This window comes from Protopterus annectens, chromosome 6.part0, assembly GCF_019279795.1.
Source record: "Protopterus annectens isolate FY-2018-M chromosome 6.part0, PAN1.0, whole genome shotgun sequence".
In the NCBI taxonomy this organism is placed as follows: domain Eukaryota; kingdom Metazoa; phylum Chordata; order Ceratodontiformes; family Protopteridae; genus Protopterus; species Protopterus annectens.
The window spans coordinates 434196185-434212190 of record NC_056737.1 but is presented as its reverse complement, the minus strand read 5'-3'; the positions used below and the strand labels follow the sequence as shown (position 1 = coordinate 434212190).

The window sequence follows — 16006 nt, the reverse complement described above, 5'->3', positions numbered from 1 at the left end:
TAATGGTAGGATGCTGCTCAGGGCTAGGGTCATACCTGCCTGGGCTACATAATCCAAGAGCTCCTCCATGTCTCTTTTCATGTAGTCCAGGGAGGTACGTCTCAGGTCATTCACACCCACATGTACAATGACAGAGTCATATTTGTACTTGTTGTTGAGGGACCTGACTGCGTGCGTTATGTGGCGGATCCTAGCGCCTGACAGGCAGCTGACTGTTACTTTATCCTTATTCAACCTAGTGAGCGGGACATCAGTGTGCCTCACTATCGAGTCACCTATGACTAGTGTGTTGGGCATGCTGTTTTGCCTTAGGGGGCTTTGGTTGAGTGACACACTGTTTAGGAGAGTTGTGTGTCTCATGATTAGTGTTGTGTTGGTCGGGTGTGTTTCTGCCTTGGAGGTCTCTGCTGTTTGGGTAGATTTTTATTGAGAGTCTCCGTGAAGGTGGGTGTGTTGTTTGTGTTTTTATGTGAAGGCAGTGCTGGTGTATGTTCTGGAGGGCAGTGTGCTCCATGTGGTGTGGTGGAAGTGTTGACCTTCTCCTCTTGACCAGCTATTCCGGTCTTGGCTGGAGAGTGCGTGGCTTCCAATTTGGATATATATGTGCATCTCTCACAAGTCTGTGTTGGGAGGTAAGAGGAGAGGGTTGTCAGTGTACATGAGGCAGCTGCCTCAGGATGCCCATGTTCACCAGGTTCAGGTTAATAGGAGAAAGCACAGGGAACTGACCTTTAGACATGGCTGGAAGGGCGGGATTTAATAAATACTGGAGCTGTTTCCTTGTAGAATGTTTAGTGATGGTAGCACTTTTGTGTGCTACAATAATTGCTACAAGAATTCTGGTAACATGCTAAACTAATAAGCTAGTAAAAGTGCAGGAGAGGAGAGAACTAGCAGATCTAAGTGAAATATTGAAGAGCAGACTTTGGCACCGCTCAGAAGCTTACAAACAGTCCTGGATACAGCGAATCTGTATCTGGACTAGACTAGCTACAGGAAAGGTGGGAAACAAGCACAAAACATGGGCTTGTAAACCAGGGAGTAGAAAGAGATGGAAAAACTGCCCTCATAATTTTAACATCTCTTTACACTTTTGAAAACCTTTGAAACAGTTTTAATGTTGTTAATGCTGATTACAAAGATGACAACCAGCAGAACAATGAACTGTAGCTAAAATAGCAAGGTGTTAATGCCTTGACATTCCAGACAGGAGTTCTGCATTTAAATCTTCATTCCTTTTTGAAACTCAGTAATACTTTTAAAGGTGTTAATCCAGAAAAAATGGAAATATACAGATCAATGAACTATAGCTACCTCAAAAAGTAATGTGCCCTGGCATTCACCATAACTTTAACTTCTCCTTACATTATGTACTTTTCACAAAGTAATGACTGGGAAGTATAATGAGGGGTGCATTTCTGTGCATTTCAGGTCACTAAACAGAATTTCTCTCTTTTAAAATAACTTGGCGCTCCTGCTTATTTGCAGATGCTTTATTTCTTTTGCCAGAGCAGCTTGCAATACCAAAGTATTTAGATACAGTACAGAGTCGATTATCCAAAATAATTACGACCTAGGGTAGTTTGGATAATCAAACTGCTCAGATAATCAAACCTATAACTGAACCGGATTAAAAAAAATTTATAAAATCTTGTTTTTTTTTCTGCACGCAGGAATACACTTTTCAACCTTTCAGTTATTTCAGAGGACAATAAAGAATATTCATCACACCTGAGCTGGCTAAAAGCTCAAAAAACATGCTCAACCGAATACATATAATGTTTACATATTCAGACTTTGATTATGATTTTTCCTACCCAAAAACTATGGAAGGCTGGTTCAGATAATTGACGTTTTGGATAATCAACTGTCTACTGTACTATAATACTAGTCTGTCATTTCTCCACCACTGCTCTGTTTTCCACACATTATATCATCCATTTGCTTTGCTGTCCATGTTCAAACAGATTTGGTACCAGTGTGTTTTTTATTGTGAAGTGATACACTGTTACACATTTCCAGTATGTTCCGCCAGCTTTCTCTTAAGCACGGAGCATATATGCAAGTTATGGTGAAACAAAGAGATGACAGCAAAGGTCTTTAAAACAAGTTTTTTTTCTTCCTATGGGGACCATATTGTGGAGCCACTCACACATTCACACCATTCACCTATCCATGATTTTCATCGAAATGGATGCGTTACAGTAAACGGATAATGATGCTCTAATGTTTTTAAACAACTTTCTTAACATCACACATAGCATAGTGACATGAGTGCATATTCAGTTATACAACAGAAAATAAACAATTGGATTTTTTCATATGTACGCATTTGGCAGATACGCTTTCTGTTATAACAGTTACTGAGTTTAACATTACATGGATTGGTCAAGTCCTGCCTTCGCCGCCCGAAATGTCACTCATCCTCATCATTATTCTGTATATATTGTCCTGATATATTCTATTTAATGGAATACAGCTTACTCCTTCCCTTTTCTAAAGAGCCTTCCAGCAATTATTTTGTCTAACTTTGTACAGCCTTAATGTGTTTAAGGTATTAAGATTTATACATCCCATTGTTCCCACTTTGAAATTTGAGCAAATAATTAGTTGGGTAAATATCTCATACTGTATGTGATGCGTGTATTTTTGATCCCTGGTACAATGTATGTTTCCATGTTTGGTAACATTTATCAGGCTCTATCAGAAAGGAACCAAGTATTGTGTGTAAACAGCCAGACCTGCATATTTTTGTTAAAAAAGATGAAGTGCACTTTGCTGCAGACCTGTGGGACAAAACACATAGTAACCAGATATTAGGACTGAACTCTGTGGCTGTGAAGTATAACCCTTAACCACTCAGCCATATTCACCAAGACTACTGAAGGTGGACCACATACCCTCTCAGCTGTTTTTCCATTCCATTTCAAGTCATATAATTACTACCTGCCTTTCAATTTAGTATCAATTAACATTTATTATTTACATTGCCAATCTTATGAACTTATACTACCTATGAATGGGAAGCATAGACCAGCTCTACCAGCTTCTGGTTCTGTATAAAACCCAAAGGTTAGGACAGCCCTTCCTGAAGTGTTTTACATACTGCTGCAGTTTTTTTTCACTCTGGCTCACCACACTAAGTACAGTTGTGTACACACCATAAATGTAGATGTTCGAGTGTATTCACTATTGCAGTCATTACACTTGGGTTATCTGCTTGCAGGTAGCCCTCAGTCGGCCTGATTCTCAAAGTCTTGGGTCCTGCGTCGGTTGCGGTCTCATCTTCCATGATGTCAGGTAGTCAGAAGTATAAAGCATGCAGCCGACGCCATTACATCAGTTCAGAAGTATAAAGCATACGACCGACGCCATTACATCAGTTTTTCTTGCCCCAGATGTCAGGTGCCCACATAATGGGAAGCAATTATACACAAGGTTACACCTCCAACAAAAAGCAAATACACCAGAAAGCTTTAAGCATAGTAAGCAAGAACAGAGGTATAGTCAATAGAAGTCAGGGGGCTGGAGGGAGGGTAACCAGGACTGCAACAGTGAATGCACTCGAACATCTACATTTATGGTAAGTGTGCCAAACTGTACTATGTTCTTCATGTTTCACTGTTGCAGTCATTACATTTGGGTAGATTCCCAAAGCTAAGAAAGGGAGGAGGCAATTAGATAACATTAGGACCGGCTATAAGGCCCTGCCAGACTGCAGTGGCAAAACCAGCTCTGGATTTAGAAAAAATTGGAAAGTGGTAATGCTTGGTGAAGGTATGTACAGAACTCCAGGTAGCAGCTTCTAGGATGTCCCTGGTAGGGACACCTCTGAGAAAGGCTGTAGAGGTAGATGTAGCCCTGGTTGAATGTGGTCTTATCCCATGTGGGGTAGGTTTTCCATGATGCTTATAGCAGAAATGAATGCAATGGCCTATCCACTTAGAAATGGTTTGCTTTGAAATGTTCTTCCCCCCTCTGCCCTTGCAGCAAATGCAACCAGCAACTGTTCTGATTTCCTGAGAGGCTTAGTCCTGTCCAAGTAAAATCTAAGTTGTCTGTGCACTTCCAAGGAGTGCAGTATACATTCCCCTTTGTTCAATGGATTAGGAAAGACGGTTGGCAAATAAATGGACTGATTAAGGGCCACACTGGATACCACCTTGGGCATAAAGGAGGGATTGGCCCTGAGGGACACCCTGTCTGCATGAAAGATGATGAAAGGCTCTGCTGCCATGATGGCCTGTAATTCAGACACCCTTCTTGCTGAAGTGATGGCTAGAAGGAAGGTTGTTTTCCAAGAAAGGAATTTCAACTCTGCATTTGCAACTGGCTCAAAGGGAGGTAGAGTGAGCTTTTCCAATACAAAGTTAAGGTCCCAGGCTGGAGTCGGAGCTTCCCTGGGTGGTCTTAAGTTTTTGGCCCCTCTGAGGAATTGCTTCAGCAGTGGATGAGAGAAGAGGGGTGGCTCTGTATTATAATGAACTGAAATGGCCGAGGCATGAAGTTTGATGGAAGAAAAAGAAAGGCCCTTGTGAAGCATCTCAGTTAAGTATTGAAGAATGTGCGGTAAATTGGGCACAGTTGTATCCATCCCCTGTGTTTGGTTCTAGGAACAGAATCATTTCCATTTTTCAGCAAAGGATTTTCTAGTACTAGGCCTCCTTGCCTCCAGAAGGACATCCATCACTTATTTACTGAGGAATGATAACGGAGATATCATGAAATTAGCCAGGCTGCAAGATTCAGGGCTTGAAGCTGTAGGTGCAGAATCTGGCCCTCCTACTAGGACAGCAGGGCAGGGGTCTGAGGCAGGTGCCATGGTTCCAGAAGTGACATACTGCTCAAGAGGGGGTACCAGTGCTGGCGTGGCCAGTCTGGTGCGATAAGTATCGTCTTTGGTTTGTCCTGTTTGATCTTTAGTAGCACTTTGGAGAGGAGAGGCAGAGGGGGAAAAGGCAAAAACTGACAGGGCATCCACTTTCCAAGCTTGTCTGTGGGGAGTCCTTGTGCAGAATTTGTCCAATTGGTAGCTCTGAGGGGAGGCAAATAGGTCTATCTCTGGGCTCCCCCCATTTGTTTCTCAAAATGTTGAATATCTTTGGATTCAGTTTCTACTCTTGTGGGTCCATGAGATTTCTGCTTAGGGTATCTGCCAGTGTATTTAGCTTGCCTGGCAGGAAATGAGCTTGTAGGTGCACTTGGTAGCTCAAGGCTGTGTTCCACAGAGACATGGCTAGTCTGCAGAGAGGGTATGAGTGGGTTCCCCCCTGCTTGTTTATGCATCACATAACAGTGGATGTCCGTCTTTACCAATAATTGTCCTGGAAGAATGTGGTCCTTGAAGGCTGTCAGAGCATTCTGTACAGCTAACATTTCTTTTTGATTGATATGCAGGTGCATTTGGACTCAGGTTCCATTTGCCCTGAATGCACTGCCCTGCCAAGTGAGTCCCCCATGCAGAGTCTGATGCGTCTGTTGTTAGGGTTTGGGCAGCAGGGGGTACAGTGAATGGTAGTCCCTTGTTTTGGTGGCAGGCCTCTGCCCACCAAAGGGACTATCTTTAGACAAGGTATGATAGGAATCATTGATTCTAGGTCCTGAGAATGTTGACACCATAGGCATTTTAGATACCATTGTAGTTTCCTCATATGCCGTCTTGCATATGGAATTAATAGAATGCTAGAGGCCATGAACCCCAGGGCTTGCAGTAGTTTCCTTGCAGATAGCTGGGTCTTTGTGGCCAGTTTTTTGAAGTAGGCTGTCAAGTGAACTTGTTTCTCTGGCGTGAGGTAGGCCATCTGGGAAGTTGTATTCAAGCTTGCTCCCAGGAATATAATTTGTTGGCAGGGTACTAGATGCGATTACTTTTCGTTTATGGTGTACCCCAGAGAAGTTAGTAATTTCTTTACAAATGCATGATGATTTAATAGTATGTCCTGGCTTTCTGCCTGAATTAAGACAATTGTCCAGGAATGGGTATATCTGAATATTTCTTTGCCTGCAAAATGCAATGACTGGAGCTAGGCACTTTGTGAATACCCTGGACACAGTAGATAAGCCAAAGGGCAGTGCAGAGAATGGATAGTGGATGTAGCCTGCTCTGAAGCGTAGGTATCTTCTGCAAGATTCCCTTATTGGGATGTGCAGGTAGGCTTCCTTTAAATCCAGTGTTGCCAACCAGACATTTTTGCCTAGCATGGGAAGCAGCTGATGAAGAGTTAGCATTTTGAATTTCAGGATTACCAAAAAAGTGTTTAGGATAGACAGGTCCACGGTAGGATGCCAGGAATTGTCCTTTCTGGGTATCAGGAAAAGTCTGGAATAGAAACCTTGCCCCTATTCTTCTTCTGGGACAGGCTGAACAGCCCTGATGCTTAGAAGAGAGCAAAATTGCTTTTGAGCCTCTGTCCACTGATTTGGGGGTAGGCCTGGCCAACCATTTGGGGTTGGTAAGGAGTGGAAGTAAAATCTGTATCCTTGGGAAACTAAAACCCATTTGTCTTGGGTAATGAGTTCCCAGTTTTTTGCAAGCAGGGTGATCTTTCCCCTAAAGGAACAGTCAGTTGAGCAGGGCTTGGAAGGTTTAAAGTTAAGTTATTGTGACAGTTTACCATAGGGGAGTGTCTTACTACTCCTAACTTTGGAAGTGGGAGCCCCCCACTACTTAGGCCTGTGAGTACCTTGGGACTGAAGCCTTGGCATTCTGCTGGTTCTGGGTTTGGACTGAGAAGGTCTGGAAGAGGCAGGAAAGGACCAATTCTTAGAAGGCCAGTGCCTACTAAATCTGGGAGGCTGTACTTGCAGGAAATCTTTAACAGTTTGCATAGATTTAGTTTTTTTCTCCATCTTTTTAAGTACTTCTTCTGCTTTGTTGCCAAACAGGCAGTCTTGGTTTAAGGGAGCATCCAGTAATTTAGCTTTAACATGATCTGGCAAAGATTGCTCCTTAAGCCAAGCATTCCTTCTAAGTACAGACCCAGTGAGAGCAGCCCTGCAAGATGCCTCTAATGAATCAAAACCACATTGCAAAGTATGTTTTCCAACTTGTTCAGCAGAATGCATTAAATCCTGTAATTCTTTATTTTCAGCACAGTCAGGCATCAACATCATTTTCTGTTTAAGCAATCCAATAATATGCTGCTGATACTTTAACATATGAAACTGGCAGTTTAAGGCCCTAATGGCCAAGGTTGCGGAAGTGTATACCTTCTCACACCATATGTCCAGGGCCCTGGAATCTCTATCAGAGGGGGGTAGGGTTTTTGGCAGTAATAGCCTTAATGCCTTTGGGTCCCTGTGAAATGGTCTCAGGATCCACAGTAGGATTCTTAGAGAGGAACTTGTGAGAGTCAGGTACCCTGCAATACCTGTCAGGTTTTCTGGGAGCCCGAGGTAAAGAGTCTGGGGCCAGACTAGATTCTGAGAAGGCATCATCTACAATGTCCATGTCCAGTACAGGAGGAATAGCTAAAGGCCTGTGTTGAGGTAGGAGTAAGAATGACTTTCCCAACGGAAATGCTCCCTAAGAGTATGCAAGGTTTCACCAAAAGAGAAATCCTCTGGAGGGGAAGCAGAGGGAATGGAGTCCTCTGCATCAAAATCCTCATAGGTAGATAAGAGCAACTCCTGGTCATAAGAGAAAACAGAAATTTCAGAATCCTGATCAGAAGAATCAGAAGGAAAATCAGTTCTAGGTCTCTTAGTGGGAGAAGGGTGGCTTCCCCTGATTACAGTAATAAGGTCTTCAGCCATTCTTATAATTTGTTTTTTAGGCATAGGGGCCTGACCATGCGGTCTGGGCGTCGGTTTTCTTGGCATGGATCGAGTTTTAGTTCATGAAGAAGATGGCGTTGGTTTAATATGCAATTCAGTAGGCCTGAATACACCCTCAGAAGCCGGTGCTTGCACAGTGGCTCTGGACCCATCCAAGGTAGAGACATCCGCAGGTTCCACAGTCGAAGAAGCATCTCGGGGCATAATGGACTCCAAATGGGTCTCAGTAGAGGCCTGCGAATCTGAAGTAGGGGGTATCAGGGGCTGCAAAAGCACCTTACTGAGTACCAGCGAACTGGCGACTAGCTTAGGAGAAGTGTCGTCAGCAGCTTTGGACCTATGCGGTCTGTCTTGGTCTTTACCTTTGCGTTTTTTCGGGAAGTCAGTAGTCAGGGGGCTTACCAAAGCCATTTCTGGGTAATTGAACAGAGTACCAAAATATTTAGATGCGAAAATGAACAGACGAATAGCTCAAAGTTTGAATAAGGCACAAAACCGACAGCGAGGTACGTCGTGGTCTGGGCCTAAGTAAGGAATGCAGTACGAATGAAAATCTTTATGAGGTATTTGCTTTCCACAAGAAATACAATTGTTAACTTTTAGTGACATCGGTTTAGAGCAAGAAAAAGGATCCCCAATGGGGTACTTAGCTTAGTTGAAGACTTCAGATCTGAAACTCAAAAACGAAAATTTCAGGAGTCGGCCGATTGGCACTTGCGGCAAGAAAGACTGATATAATGGTGTCAGTTGCATACTTTAAACCCCTGACTACCTGACGTCATGGAAGATAAGACAGCAACTGAAGCAGGACCCAATACTTTGATAATCAGGCCGACTGAGGGCTACCTGCAAGCAGATAACCCAAATGTACTGACTGCAACAGTGAAACACAAAGAACATCGCAGCACACAACATTACTTTAACTAGCAAATTAAATCAAATCAAAATACTGCTAGACTACTTGTTTAAAACTGGAGATTGGAAATTGATTACTTTTATTTATCAATTACATGATGCAAATGTGTGTAATACAAGTAATCTTTCACTCACTCAGAGGTATAGGTAGGATGGAGTGAATGAAGGGAAGTGGCTGCCCTAGCTGCAAGGTGTTAGAGGAGACATGGTCAGCAGATGTCAACAAGATGGTATGGTAATACAACACTGGCATTCAGAAATGAATGCCAGTATTGAATTTATTGTTATGGATGAAACATTGTCCCTTCGCTGCACTACCAAAAGTGACGGATTCAAAAAGCAACTTAAAATTAATTTCCAACATGCATGGATATGTACTTGTCAGGAAATTATCTAATGAATCTTTTCTTCTTCTCTCAATTAACATAACTCCCTGGTATCTAACTAAAAACTGTCTTCAAATATTACTCTCTCTGCAGTTAGTATCTATGCTATTAAATGCATCTTTGTTGTACTATGCCATAATGTTACTCTGAATTTTTTTTTTTTTTATTTTAGGCATTGCTACATTTCTTGTAAATAACGTAATGCTAACCAGGCATTGCTACATTCCTTGTAAATAACTTAATGCTAACCAGGCATTGCTACATTTCTTGTAAATAACTTAATGCTAACCAAATTTCTCAAACATATTGTTACTGCATTCTCAAAATACTATACTTTTGCCTTGGAGATATATATATATATATATATATATATATTTGTATTGTACATTTCTCTCTGTTTTGTACAGTTAAGTGTCTTACAACTTGAATTATTATGTTTTTCTTATTTTTTAATTACTTTCCTGGAGCTTTTCTCCTCGGCTCTCTGGGTCAAGTCGGACTAACCTGGTTAACGAATGTAAAAATAAATAAATAACTAAAATAAACTCTGAAGTGACTTGTGTGCTGTATTTTAACGGTAGCAACCTAATTATTACATTTGTAGGAAGTAGTCTATTGCAGTTTCAGATTATTTTTTTTCTAGCCCTCAACTTACAGTTGAGGGGCACTAGTCCAGGCAACTGCACAAGGCATTAAAATATGGATTAAACACATGTAAAAAATGCTCACTAATTTTTAAAGATGTTCTACTTAGCATTACAGTTATAGCTTTCAACACACCAGCTCTTCTCTGCAAATCAGACGTATTGCATGTGTTAAATTTGTGCGCGCGTGTGCATTTGCATCACTACCACTTTTCCAATCCACTGTGTCTCCTCAGTGAACAAATCGTAGCTGAATTTTGAGGCAAAGCACTGACACTGTGTGGTATTTAGCAAACAAATATTGGTAGGGCAGATTTCACTTTCTTCTGTTTATGAAATGTTTGACAGAGTGAAGCCAGTAAAAAAAGAAGTTATGTTCTTACCATAACGTTCCATGTGAGTTGTTCATCTCGCCTTTGTTCTTACACCTGGATACAGAGCCGATCCATCGGCTCAGAGTCGGCCGCTTTCCAAGCTCAAGATCTTTGAGTAGCTCGAGGCACAGACCCTTATGATGCTCTCCTATCAACCCCAGATCTAGTTTGCTGAACGCAGCCACAAAAACACAACTTGTTGTTGTGTCTTTCGGCTTATCCCGGTTAGGGGTCGCCACAGCGGAACTCCGGTCCGCAAATGTTTGGTAGTGGATTTTTTTTACGTGCCGAGTTACCAGCCTTGACGCACAACCTTCAACGAAGGAACGCCCATTCACGCATGCCTCCACAGAGAAGACGCTCTAGCTGAGAATCGAACGCGACGTCTTGCTGTGAGGCGACAATGCTACCGGCCCAAGGAGTCCGCCGGTTCCGAACAAGAGGACGGAGCCGAGCTCATCTGCGCTGAAGCCCCAGGAGGGAGAGTCGGAACCGAAGCCTCGGTTCAACTCTCTCCCCCGGAACCAACGAGAGAGTGTCGGCTCTGAGATTCTTCAATCGGAACGGAAGAAATCAAGGTCGACGGGGCTGAGGGCACTGAGCAGGCCTCAGCTCCAAGGGTTCCACAACTATCAGATCTTCTCTTTCTGGCTCCGAAGGAGAAGGAATAGAACTTGTAACAGGGAGGGTCGCTGGCTTCGAAGTCAGTTGAGATGAAGCCGAAAGCAATTTGGCCAGAGCCGGGTTCTCTAAGAGCCTCTGCACCGCACAGTCCACATCGATGTCCAAAAGGGTCCTGGAAGAACGGGTCAAAGGAGCCGAAGAAGCCACCGACCTAAAGATCGGAGACTTCAACACTTCCGACACCGGGGATTTGGCTCCGATTCCGAAGACTGAGGAGCCCGCGACAGTCTTCCCAGAGGTACTCTGAGCCGAGGACCTGGGTTCCGAGGACACCTTTGAAGACTTCGACCCCTTAAAAGACTTGGAGGTCTGGTCAGTCTTGTCCAATGTTTCCTGAAAGTCTGGCTTTAACTGCCCTCTATCCACCAGCTTCCTTTGCCTTTCTAACATAACCCTGCTGCTGAAGGAGTGGCAGAAATAGCAATCCTCTTGTGAATGTACCGGCCCCAAGCAATACACACAAAAAACATGGTTATCGGTAATGGACATTTTCTGCCCAAAGTTACACCTCTTAAACCCAGACTTCTGTTTTTCAGACATGATAGAATCAAACACAAAATATCAGATCCCTGATTTTATTTATTTAGTTATTTATTTATTTATTTATTTATTTAAATTTGTTGACTGGGATTGTCCGACTGGACGTGGGTCCATTTTCAGCGGAGGCCCGGGGAGAAAAGCTCCACAGTAAAATAAACAGACAGTAGTTACATTGGATTACATAGCGATTAACAATTTAACATAGAAATTACTTACAACATATTTACAGATGAACAACATAGTACATCAGTAGACAACTAGAATCTTTATCTGTGAAGTACATAACAGGCATTAACAAATGTAACAATGAGAAGTTCCTGCTGTATAATAAGTACTAGGCTTATGAGCATCTGAGCTTGCTATCATCAAGGTAGTTAGTGCAGGTGAAAGAAAGGTAGTAGTTGGATGGGGTGGATGATATTAGAGTGGGAGTTGCAAGGGCATAGCCAGCATGATTTTAGGTGCGCTTTTAATAAAGTTTTGAAGTTGGTGCATGATGGTACGGAGGTAATTGTGGGTGGGAATGAGTTCCATAATTTGGCTATGGCGCAAGAGAATAGTGCTTCAACAGCAGAGTTATTGGCTTTAGTGATCTGCAAGTGATTTTTGTTGGTGGATCTTAGTGGTCTGGTGGTGCGATAGGGTTGGAGTAGATTCTGGAGGGATGGGACATTTAGTGGATGGTTTACCAGTTTATGGGCGAGTGAGAGTTGATACCACTGAAGGAGGTGAGGGAGTTCAAGCCAGCCCAGTTCAGCAAGTGAGAGACAGTGGTGACTACGGTAGGATGCCCCTGTGGCGAACTTGGCGATTTTGTTGTAGCAGGTCTCTAGCTTGTTTAGATCACATTGCCTTAGGTTGGTATATACTGGAGAGGCATAAAGTAGGGTGGAGATAAGGTGGGAATTTGCTATTGAAATCTTTGCTGCTTTGGTGAGAAATTGTTTATTTCTGTATAATGCTCCTAGTTTTTTGTGGACATTTTTATGGTCATGGATATGTGAATGTCAAATTTTAGTTTATTGTCTATTTCCACTCCTAGCAATTTGGTGTGTTCAGTTGGGTATATAGTGGTGTTGTCTTTTGCTATGATGTTAAAGTGAGAGTTGTTTTGAGTATGTTTGGTGGGTTGGAAGATGAGTAGTTTAGTTTTGTTTGGGTTGAGAATTAATTGGGCATCGGATAACCATGTTTCAACAGAGGAAAAGGCTTCCTGTGTGACTTTTGCAGTTTGGGTAGGGACTGGGCTGAGCAGATGATGGTTGAGTCATCTGCGTATTGGATGAGTGTGCCATGTTTGGTGGCAGAGGCTAGATTATTGGTGTAAACAGAGAGAAGAGTAGGGGTCCAAGGATGGATCCTTGGGGAACCCCTATGGAGACAGGTAGTTGGGGAGATATGTCATTCTGCCATACAACGGATTGTTGGCGGTCAGACAGGTAACTCTGAAACCAGTTGGTGACTGATTGTGAGAAGGATAGGTTATTGAGGACAGAGATAAGTTATTTGTGTGGGACCATGTCAAATGCTTTAGATAGGTCTAGGAAAGTAGCAGAGGAGAGATAGCCATTGTTTTTATGATGAAGGATAGTGTTAGTAAAGGAGAGTAAGGCAGTGGTGGTGCTATGGTTTGGTCGGAAACCATGCTGAGTAATGGAAAGGAGGTTCTTAGTAAGGAGGTAGTGTGAGACCTGAGAGTGTATGCATCTCTCTAGTATTTTAGAGAGTGGAGAGAGAATAGCTATGGGGCGGTAACTGGTTAGCTCTGCAGAGGGTCCGCCTTTGTGGAGGGGAATTATATGTGAGACTTTCCACAATGTGGGAACGTAACTTTCTGACAGAGATCGGTTAATCAAGATGGATACTGGGTAGGCCAGAGCATCAGCTGTGATTTGTAGGTATTCACTTGGGAGGTTGTCTGCTGCTAATTTGGTGGGTTTAAATTTAGTTAAGAGTTTTTTTTTTATGTTGGAGGCAGGTACAGGAGAAAACGAGAAGGCAGTGGGGAGATTACTAGCTGAAGGTGTGGGATGGAGGGGAGGGGGGTTGTGTTGTTTAGCTAGTGATAGTATGGTTTGGGTGAAGTGTGTGTTGAATGAGGTAGCAATATTTTCTGAGGAGTGAGGGATGTTAGGAAGAGGGGTACTGACTTTACCTGGGTGGAGGATGGAGTTTATGGAGGACCATAATTGTTTGGGGCTGTGTTGTGAGGAGTCTACGGCAGACTGGTAGTATTGGAATTTATCCCGTTTTATTAACTTTTTGATTCTATTGCATAGTTCTAGGAATTTCTGTCTAGCTGCTGGGGTTTTGGTTTTGCGCCAGTGCTCCCAGGCTTTATCCCTGTTTTTCATTTTTGACTTAGTGGTTTTCTGTAGCCATGGGGAGGGTTGTGCTTTGGTTCTGGAAAATCTTATGGGGGCATGGTAATTAAGGATGTTCAGGAAGGTAGTATTAAAAAATTCAACTGCGTCATCTAGACTGAGGTACTTTAGAGCATGCCACAGCTATCAGATGATAATTCTGTTATCAGATATATCTTATCAAAAAAGTTCAATCCCAGAACAATCTAATAAGTATTATATATATCTATATCTATATATCTATATCTATATATCTATATATATATATATATATATATATATATATATGCATATTGAGAAAGTTCAAATCCCTAAACAGAAAGAAATATCAATAGCAAATTGAACAACAAATCTAGCTGTGCACACTATGTGACAAATAACAAGGGGATAGGGAAGCAAGGTTATTTAATTTAACATTTTGTTTACTGGGAAAGTCCAATTTGGAATGAGAGAATTGTCAGCGGAGGCCTGGGGAGAAATGGTCCAGACGCAAGTCTTTCTAACATGGGAGGAAACCGGAGTACCTGGAGGAAACCAGAGTACCCGGAGCAAACACACAAATGAAGGGAGAACATGCATACTCCACACAGAAGGCAACCCAGCCGAGAATCTAACTGGAGAACCTCTTGCTGTGAGGCAACAATGCTAACCACTGCACCACTGAGACTGTGCAAATGTGTGAACATAGCCAGGCAGGGAGCGTAGAATGGGCGTGCCTTCGTTGAAGGATGGGCGTTGAGCTGGCACCTCGGCACCCATAAAAAATCTACTGCCAATCATTAGCAGACCGGAGTTACGCTGTGGCGACCCCTAACAGGGAAAAAACCGAAAGAACACCATTATAACCGAAGTGCTAACAATGCATCACTGAGTAAACACCAGTCCAGCTTTGCAAAAGGCAGATCATGCTTACTCATCTTGGTTGAGTTCTTCAAAGAGATTACCATGACCGTGAATAATGGCAATACAATCCATGTTGTGTACCTGGACCTCAACAAAGCCTTTTGCCCTATCCACCATGCTGGAAATACTGACAAGCTCTTCACAACTCTAACTACTACATACATAGTTTGCTGAATAGGCAATTAGACATCTGACCCAAATCCTTCACCAATGGAGTCACACTGGGCTCTGTTATAGGCCCCTTACTTTTTGGTAAAAATTTCTCTCATAATAAAATCTGAAAATCAAGGAACTTAGGCTAACCAAGTTTGCAGATGATTGTAAAGTTGATGCAGTTAGCAAATCTTATTCTGCTTCAGGTGTTAATTATGGGCTTACACTCAACACCTTGAAAGGCATCAATTTATTTTGGTGAGTTTAGTGGCACTACCACTCACCATATAGGTAGCATTATACTTCAATCTAAAGTGATGATCAGGACTTGGATTTCTATGTTAAGAACAGCCTCCTTTGGTCACCATGTCTCTGTAGTGGATAAAAATACCTCTACCTTACACAAATTATCTTTCATGATTTTTCAGCAGGATCCAAAGTAGTTATGGTCTTACTTTATTCCTCCATTATTATGTCTTTAACTGAATATAATAGCACCTTGTACATGTGCATCATTAGACACCTGTACTAACTTGAGACCTCATTGTTTTTCTTGCCCAAAACATCTCAAGTACTCTTAAGCTACTCAGACACTGAAATTTCTGATCCTTTACTCAAACTCCTGAGGGTCATGTCTGCTTAACCTTGCCATGAATGATTTACCTAAATAAAGCCAGTGGTAAAGTAAGTAGCAGCTGTACAGACATACAACTGTATAACCCCATACAACATCAACACCACCAGATGGGACTGACAAGTACCCAACCTAAAGTACTCCCACCCATTTCTGGAATAGTCTGCCTTTACACATAAGTTCAGAGCTTGCTAAAAGGCAATTGACAGGGAAGATCATCTGTAGCCAATCCACTGCAGTTCTCACTGTTTCATACTTCTTTCCATGAGTCAGGGCTTTAGTACACGTTGGTATTGATGTTGTTGATTTAATGAACATGACAAAGGTTGTTCAGGGCAGGGCCATTTTCTTTATATTACTGTAACTAACCATTACTTATGTATTTAGACAGCTGAGCAGAATCATATTATTTATATTACTGCATCTAATACTTATATATTTATTCATTAATTTATTTGACCACAGACTGCTGAGGTGTACACAATAACTGAAGCTACTGTAACTGGTTAGCATATCTGTATGTAAGTGTGTAAGCAAAGGAGATGGTCAGTTGGTTGTGTTAAATACATCTGAAAGCAATAAGATGAAATGTGTATGTGTATAATATATATATATATATATATATTTAAAAATA

At 42.2% G+C, this 16006-nt stretch overlaps 1 protein-coding gene across 1 annotated transcript in view; it reads right to left on the bottom strand.

The window, feature by feature from the left end:
* IVD (isovaleryl-CoA dehydrogenase) overlaps positions 1-16006 on the bottom strand; it is a 1038753-nt gene that overhangs the window by 792307 nt on the left and 230440 nt on the right. The window lies entirely within an intron of this gene.